This window comes from Echiichthys vipera (genome assembly GCF_963691815.1).
Source record: "Echiichthys vipera genome assembly, chromosome: 1".
Lineage (NCBI taxonomy): Eukaryota > Metazoa > Chordata > Actinopteri > Perciformes > Trachinidae > Echiichthys > Echiichthys vipera.
The window spans coordinates 456,308-465,916 of record NC_139826.1 but is presented as its reverse complement, the minus strand read 5'-3'; positions in this window follow the sequence as shown (position 1 = coordinate 465,916).

Here is a 9,609-nt window from a genome sequence, read left to right as displayed (position 1 = left end):
AGTTTAGACGACTAAAGGTGACGGTTAAGTTTAGACGACTAAAGGTGACGGTTAAGTTTAGACGACTAAAGGTGACGGTTAAGTTTAGACGACCAAAGGAGACGGTTAAGTTTAGACTTAACCGGTTAAGTTTAGGTTAAGTTTAGACGACAAAAGGTGACGGTTAAGTTAGATGACCAAAGGAGACGGTTAGGTTTAGACGACAAAAGTTGACGGTTAAATTTAGTTAGGGTTAAGTTTAGTCACTAAAGGTGACGGTTAAGTTTAAACGACTTAAGGCATGGGTGTCAAAGAATTATCTTGGCCCCCGGGATGATATTTGATTAGTATTAGAACCAGCCCGCACGCCACAGCCGCCTGCTGGTTTTTTCACGCAAAAAACTACATTACCCACAATGCAACGGTAGCCCACAAACTCACTGTAGCGCCGCAAGTGGGCCGCCCTGTCTTCAATATTCTTAAGCATTCAGGGCAGATGTCAACGTTCCGCACCCCCCCCAATAATGGCTAAACGGAAGGTGGACGATGAGAACAGGGCAGAGCACATGTTCACGGAGGTAAAAGGCAAAGCTGTGTGTCTTTATCATGATATTAAGGAACACATTTTATTTTTGAAGGACATTTTCTTTTTTGCTGCTTGCATGTTGAAAATGTTTTCCTTGAAATAGCTAAGGTCATAAGAAAATATTGCTTTATTTTATTAATTTAATGTACAGGACATGTGTTTTCTCTTTGAAGGAATTTTGTTTTTGTCTGTGAGCCTGTTGAAAAATGTTTTCACCTGAAATTACTGCTGGAGCCATACAAAAATATTGGATTATTTATTTAATTATTATATATAATATGGTACACTGTGTTAGGTCTTGGTTCAATAGGTTATATGCAATCATTTTAATATGTTTTAATAAACATTGAACCACTCAGGCCCTCGGCTTGTAGCAAATTTGTTTTTTGGCCCTCTGATGTATTTGACTTTGACATCCCATATGTAGAAGATCTGGAAGAACAGAACAAAGGAAACCTAGTAGTCTGAGATAAGAGCTGCTACTCAGTATTTACGGATATTAAATCATTTACATTCTACAACTACTTAAGTTAGCTATAGCTGCTAAATATCTTGAACTCATTCACATTGTGATTCTGATGTAAAGACTCAGTTTCAGTGCCCCAGCTCATGTCCTAGCCTGGTTTGAAACCTTTGAATTGTCCAGCGGTTCATAAAGATCATATTACATAGTACGAGCACGAGGCCTACGGCGGTTCTGAGGTAATTTCATGTGCGCCTGTTGGGACATAGAAAAAAGAAGGCGGGACCATGCGCGGACATTTAAAACAATGGCGGCGAAAGGTTCCCGTTGGTGTAATGCGGAGGTGGAGTGTTTACTGCAGATTTGGTCGATGAAAATATTCAAAATCAGTCGTCAAGATGCACAAAAACTCTGAGGTCTACGGAAAGATTTGGAAACAAAGCCACGCATCGCCATGATGTCATCAATGCGTGTGACATGTTACTGCGTGATGACGTATAGGCAGCAAGAAGCATTCGCCGAGGCCCAGGTAGTGTGAGTACAAACGGGCCTGGAGGGGGGGACAAGTACCCTAAAGTACGGGGCACGGGACGGGCGCACAGTGGGAGGGCGTCTTTAATATTTGTGCCAAATTACAATACAATAACTGACAAATCAATATCATCAGGTATATGACCATGTTTTTCTTAAAAACTGTTATCATTTTTTATTTAATGGAACAGAAAACAGTTGTCTCGGAGTCATAGAGAAGAATATAAGGAAAACATTTGAAAAATATACAAATTCAATTCAATTTAAAAGGCTTTATTGGTATAGCATCTAAAATATGTTACCAAAACAGAATTACAAAATAAAATGCATCATGTTGACAACCAGTCATGACCGAAAGAACGAGTTTGTGGGTACAAGCGGCCGAAATGTGTTTTCTCAGGAGGGGTCTGGAGTCTCCCTTAGAGAGAGGGGGAGAAGTTCAGCCATCCGTGAGGAACTCGGAGTAGAGCCGCTGCTCCTTTGCGTTGAAAGGAGCCAGTTGAGGTGGTTCAGGCTCATCTGGTAAGGATGAACCCTGGGCACCTCCCTAGGGAGGTGTTCCAGGCACGTCCAGCTGGGAGGAGGCCTCGGGGAAGACCCAGGACCAGGTGGAGAGATTAGATCTCCACATTGGCCTGGGAACGCCTCAGGATCCCCCAGTTAGAGCTGGTTAATGTGGCCCAGGAAAGGGAAGTTTGGAGTCCCCTGCTAAAGCTGCTGCCCCCGCGACCCGACGTTGAAAAAGCGGTTGAAGATGAGATGAGATGAGTACTCGGTTGGCCCTCGAGGAATTGAGCCGAGCCCTCGATTTTTAAATTAACTACTCGTGCCCATCCCTACTGCCTACATATCAAAGGAATATCAGACCTGGTGTTTGCAGAAGGTGTGAACGAGGCCTGCATTGATGTGGTTGATAAAGATCCCGAGAACCACAACAATCACAACTTTGATCACAGCTTTGGAGAAGGAGTCTCGATACTGTGAAACCGACGTCACATTGTCAGACGATGCGTTCATTTCTTCAAACCTGAAGAGAAAAAATAAATTCTATAACTAAATATATACAGGGGTTAAATACTAAATAAATCACACTCCACAGACTATTTACAAATCACCTTAAAGACACTTTGACCATAGGAAGGCAAAGCAATATCACATAACTGACATTTTTCAGATATAGTCGTATAACGACTATAACGTCCAAAAACTGTCATTAAGACTTAATAGAGCACTAATGAAGTCCAGACCTACTTCCACCAACCATTGGACCAGGACCAGGACCAGGCTGGGACTGAACCAGCACTAATGAAGTCCAAACCTACTTCCAACCAACGACTGTCACTCTAACGATGGTCGTTGGCACTTTGAGCACAAAGGGTTCCAGTGACATCATCGGCCTTGTCCGAGGTTAAATACCTGGATCTCCACACCAGTTAGTTGGACCAGTCCCATCCTGGTCCTGGTCCTGGTCCAGTCCCAGCCTGGTCAGATGCGTACATGAACTGATGAAGCCTCTTGGATGAGAGGTGAAACGTCTTCCTAGACAAACAACCAAGTCCAGTTACTTTTGACTGAAATTGCTTTTAGGATAACAACGACCTAGACACATGAGAACATTCACAGGCTTCAGCTATAAAATAATAAAAAATATAAGAAGCATAAAAGGAATTAGAAAGAATAAAACAGGTCAGTTAAAAGCCTGATTAAAAAGATGGGTCTTGCGCCTCTTTTTAAAAAACAACAACACTCTCTTCTGCCCTGAGGTTTCTCCAGGGGGTCATAATAACTGAATGCCACCTCCCCATGTGTTTTGGTTCTTACTTGTGGTGTGGTTAAAAGGCCAGCACCGGAGGACCTCAGGGTCCGCGGGGGTTGATAGGGTAAAAGTATTTCAGATAAATAAGAAGGCCAGAGACCGTTAAGAAATTTAAAAACTAGTAAAAGAATATTAAAATCAATCCTGAAGCGCACGGGGAGCCAATGCAGCGATTTAAAAACTGCTGTTATATGTTCCTGGTCCTCATCAGCACGCGTGCGGCTGAGTTCTGTAGTAATTGTAAGTTGTACATGTTCTTTTTGGGAAGACCAGAGAGCAGGGTGTTACAATAATCTAAACAAACAAGAGATACAAGCATGCATCAGCACCTCCGGGAGAGAAAAAGGCGGACTCTGGCTGTATTCTTAAGATGGTAAAAAACCTAAATCAACAAACCCAAATCTTTGCTATGTTTTTGATGTATGGAATAAAAGTGAGCTCAGAGTCAAAAATCACACCCAAACAGATTTTAAAGTTTAAAATCCTGTAACACTGGTAAACGAGACATGAAGGGAGGTGAGAAGACATGAGAGGAGACATGAAAGGAGATGAGGAGTCATGAAAGGAGACATGAAAGAAGACGAGGAGAGATGAAGGAGACGAGGAGTCATGAAAGGAAACATGAAAGAAGACGAGGAGACATGAAAGGAGATGAGGAGACATGAAAGGAGACCTGAAAGAAGATGAGGAGACATAGAAGGAGACATGAGAGGAGAGATGAAGGGAGGTGAGGAGACATGAGAGGAGACATGAAAGGAGATGAGGAGTCATGAAAGGAGACATGAAAGAAGACGAGGAGAGATGAAGAAGACGAGGAGACATAAAAGGAGACATGAAAGGAGACGAGGAGACATGAGAGGAGACATGAGAGGAGACGAGGAGACATGAGAGGAGACATGAGAGGAGACATGAAAGGAGATGAGGAGACATGAGAGGAGACATGAAAGAAGACGAGGAGAGATGAAAGGAGACGAGGAGACATGGAAGGAGACATGAAAGGAGATGAGGAGACATGAAAGGAGACATGAAAGAAGACGAGGAGAGATGAAAGGAGACAAGGAGACATGGAAGGAGACATGAAAGGAGACATGAAAGGAGATGAGGAGACATGAAAGGAGACATGCAGGAAGATGAGGAGACATGGAAGGAGACATGAGAGGAGACATGAAGGGAGGTGAGGAGACATAAAGGAGACATGAAAGAAGATGAGGAGACATGGAAGGAGACATGAAGGGAGGTGAGGAGACATGAGAGGAGACATGAAAGGAGACATGAAAGAAGATGAGGAGAGATGAAGGAGATGAGGAGACATGAAAGGAGACATGAAAGGAGATGAGGAGACATGAGAGGAGACATGAAAGAAGACGAGGAGAGATGAAAGGAGACGAAGAGACATGGAAGGAGACATGCAAGGAGATGAGGAGACATGAAAGGAGACATGAAAGAAGACGAGGAGAGATGAAGGAGACGAGGAGACATGGAAGGAGACATGAAGGTAGGTGAGGAGACATGAGAGGAGACGAGGAGACATGGAAGGCGACATGAGAGGAGACGAGGAGAGATGAGGAGACATGAGAGGAGACATGAAAGGAAACATGAGAGGAGACAAGGGACATGGAAGGAGACATGACAGGAGATGAGGAGACATGAGAGGAGACATGAAAGAAGACGAGGAGAAATGAAGGAGACGAGGAGACATGGAATTCAATTCAATTCAATTCAATTTTATTTATAGTGTCGAATCATAACAAAAGTTATCTCAGGACACTTTACAGAGTAGGTAAAGACCACGGTTATTAAAATTCTATTAAAAGGGGTGTTAATAATTGATAAAAAAGTCTGAAAATTCGCTAATAAAAGAAATGAGAGGAGATGAGGGGACATGAAAGGAGAGAGGAGACATGAGAGGAGATGAGGAGACATGAGAGGAGATGAGGAGACATGAGAGGAGATGAAGGGACATGAAAGGAGACATGAAAGGAGGCGAGAAAACATGAGAGGAGACGAGGAGACATGGAAGGAGACATGAAAGGAGATGAGGAGACATGAAAGAAGATGAGGAGAGATGAAAGGAGATGAGGAGACATGAAAGGAGACATGAAAGAACATGAGGAGACATAGAAGGAGACATGAGAGGAGACATGAAGGGAGGTGAGGAGACATGAGAGGAGACATGAAAGGAGATGAGGAGTCATGAAAGGAGACATGAAAGAAGACGAGGAGAGAAGGAGACGAGGAGACATGGAAGGAGACATGAAAGGAGACATGAAAGAAGACGAGGAGAGATGAAGGAGACTTGGAGACATAAAAGGAGACATGAAAGGAGACGAGGAGACATGAGAGGAGACGAGGAGACATGAGAGGAGACATGAGAGGAGACATGGAAGGAGACATGAAAGGAGATGAGGAGACATGAGAGGAGACATGAAAGAAGATGAGGAGAGATGAAAGGAGACGAGGAGATATTGAAGGAGACATGAAAGGAGATGAGGAGACATGAAAGGAGACATGAAAGAAGACGAGGAGAGATGAAAGGAGACAAGGAGACATGGAAGGAGACATGAAAGGAGATGAGGAGACATGAAAGGAGACATGAAAGAAGATGAGGAGACATGGAAGGAGACATGAGAGGAGACATGAAGGGAGGTGAGGAGACATGAAAGGAGACATGAAAGAAGATGAGGAAACATGGAAGGAGACATGGAGGGAGGTGAGGAGACATGAGAGGAGACATGAAAGGAGATGAGGAGACATGAAAGGAGACATGAAAGAAGACGAGGAGACATGAGAGGAGACATGAAAGAAGACGAGGAGAGATGAAAGGAGACGAGGAGACATGGAAGGAGACATGCAAGGAGATGAGGAGACATGAAAGGAGACATGAAAGAAGACGAGGAGAGATGAAGGAGACAAGGAGACATGGAAGGAGACATGAAGGTAGGTGAGGAGACATGAGAGGAGACGAGGAGAGATGAAGGAGACGAGGAGACATGGAAGGCGACATGAGAGGAGACGAGGAGAGATGAGGAGACATGAGAGGAGACATGAGAGGAGACGAGGGACATGGAAGGAGACATGACAGGAGATGAGGAGCCATGAGAGGAGACATGAAAGAAGACGAGGAGAAATGAAGGAGACGAGGAGACATGGAATTCAATTCAATTCAATTCAATTTTAGTTAAAGTGTCGAATCATAACAAAAGTTATCTCAGGACACTTTACAGAGTAGGTAAAGACCACACTCAATGACTTATTTATGATATACATAGACCCAACAATTCCTCTGTAGAGTAAGGGGGCAATGAAAACCTTCCCTATAACAGGCAGGAATGTCAGACAGACCCAGCTCTGTGGAGGACGGCCATCTGTCTTGACCGGTTGGGGAGGAAGAAAAGGAGAGAGAAAGAGAGAAAAGACACACAGATGGACAGAGAGAGACAGACAGACACACTTCCAGAGATGCAAGCAAAGCCTAACAGTAACTATAATAATATTTATAGTAATGTGAATATAACGTATATGTTAAGACAGTTAATACAACAGAAGTAGAAACAAGCACAGCTAAGGTGACAGAATATGAAAATGATAATAATTATGGTGGCAAACATGATCAATGATGAGTAGTGGCAATAGCAGCTACGATACACCTACAAATTTCTATAGTTTATTAAACTAGTGATAGTATATATGAGTAACAGTGATAATAGCAGCAGGAAGCGTCATGTAGGACCACGGCAGCAGGCACCACCACGATCAGCAGAGACCTGCGAGACGACAAAGCACAAACAGCTCCGGGGAAGAAGCTGAATTAGTAACATGCATTGGTGAGACATGAATGGTACAGACAGAGAGGAGAGAAGCTCAGAGTATCAGGAAAAGTATCATCCCCCGGCAGACTAGGCCTATAGCAGCATAATTAAGCAGAATAAAGTCTTATCGTAAGCCCTAGCTGTAAGCTTTTCCAAAAAGAAAAGTTTTAAGTTTACTCTTAAATAAGGGGACAGTGTCTGCCTCCCGAATAACATTTGGGAGTTTGTTCCACAGGAGAGGAGCTTGGTAGCTGAAGGCTCTGCCTCCGCTTCTACTTTTGGAGACTCTAGGAACGACGAGTAGCCCTGCATTCTCAGAGCGCAGGGATCTAGTCGGGTAATATGGTACAGTGAGCTCTTTAAGACACGACGGCGCCTGACCAATAAGAGCTTTGTACGTAAGGAGAAGGATTTTAAATTATATTCTAGATTTTACAGGTAGCCAGTGCAGAGAAGCTAATACAGGAGAAATATGTTCTCTTCTATTTGTTTTAGTTAGTATACGAGCTGCAGCATTTTGGACCAACTGGAGACTCTTAACAGACTTATTGGAGCAGCCTGATAATAAGGAGTTGCAATAGTCCAGCCTAGAAGTAACAAATGCATGGACAAGTTTCTCTGCATCTTTCAGACACAATGTTCCTAATTTTGGACGCACATATAAGGTGAAAAGAATCGGTCCAAGGACAGAACCCTGTGGGACTCCGTGACTAACTTTAGTGTGCATGGAGGATTTGTCATTAACATGTACAAACTGAGATCTATCTGATAAATATTACTTAAACCAGCTCAGTGCGGTTCCTTTAATGCCAATAAGATGCTCCAGTCTCTGTAGCAGGATGTGATGGTCAATAGTGTCGAAGGCAGCACTAAGATCTAGTAAAACAAGTACAGAGACAAGTCCTTTGTCTGAAGCTATTAGAAGGTCGTTAGTAATTCAGAATCAGAATCAGAATCAGAATCAGGTTTATTGCTAAGTATGTTGGACATACAGAGAATTTGACTCCGGCTTATGCTTTTCTCACAGTTTCCAAACATTTAACAGGACAAACCTAAACATAACAATAACAATAACATTTACATAACAATAACAGAACAACACAGAACAATAATTTAAGATAAAAAATAGAGGTAATATTAAAAATAGGTTATCAAGTAAATATGAGAAATTTAAAATAGAAAGATAAAATAATTGTGCAAAGTAAAGTGACCAGGCTGTTATAAATATCTTTGTTATATTATTTACAATGATATACATAAGGTGCATTAGGTGCATTTGTCTTGTATGTCTGGCATGTGTGTGTGATGTGTCGGGTGGGGTCAATTGTTCAGCAGTGTGACGGCCTGGGGGTAGAAACTGTTTTTATGTCTGGCTGTTTTTGTGTACAGAGTTCTGTAACGCCTGCCAGAGGGGAGAAGTTCAAAGAGGTGATGTGCAGGGTGTGAAGGGTTAATTTTCACCAGTGCTGTCTCAGTGCTATGATTTGCTCTAAATCCTGACTGGAAATCCTCAAATATCTCATTATTATGTAAAAAGTCACACAACTGATTGGCAACTAATTTCTCGAGGATCTTAGAGAGAAAAGGAAGGTTAGATATAGGTCTATAGTTGGCTAGTACCTCAGGATCAAGCCTGGGCTTTTTAAGAAGAGGTTTAATTACAGCTACTTTAAAAGACTGTGGTACATAACCTGCTGATAAAGACATGTTAATCATATCTAATACAGGAGTGCTAATTAAAGGTAACACTTCTTTAAGTAACCTAGTTGGAATAGAGTCTAGGAGACAAGTAGAAGGTTTTGATGCTGAAATAGTAGAGGTTAATTTGTTAAGGTCGACTGTAGAAAAGCAGTCCAAGAATATATCAGGTCGTACAGTTTCTAAGGTTCCTGGGTTTGATGAAAAATTGGTGCCAAGCGAGTTGATTTTGTCTCTAATGGTTATAATTTTGTCATTAAAGAAGGTCATGAAGTCGTTACTACTTAGGGTTATAGGAATACATGGCTCAATAGAGCTGTGGCTCTCTGTCAGCCTGGCTACAGTGCTGAAAAGAAATCTAGGATTGTTCTTATTCTCCTCTATTAAAGATGAGTAATATGCTGCTCTGGCATTACGGAGGTCCTTCCTATAGGTTTTAAGACTTTCTTGCCAAACTAAGTGAGATTCCTCCAGTTTAGTGGAGCGCCATTTACTTTCCAACTTTCGCGATATTTGTTTTAATTCACGAGTTTTTTATCGGGTTTTGTTATCTTCTTTTTTAAAGGAGCAACAGAGTCGAGTGTTGTTCTTAGAGAGCCTGTAACACTGTCAACAAGGTGATCAATTTCAGAGAAACTAACGTTAGTGCAGGAATCTGGAATATTAGGATAAGGCATTAAAGTAAATGCAGATGGAATCGCTTTCTTAAATTTAGTTATAGCACTAT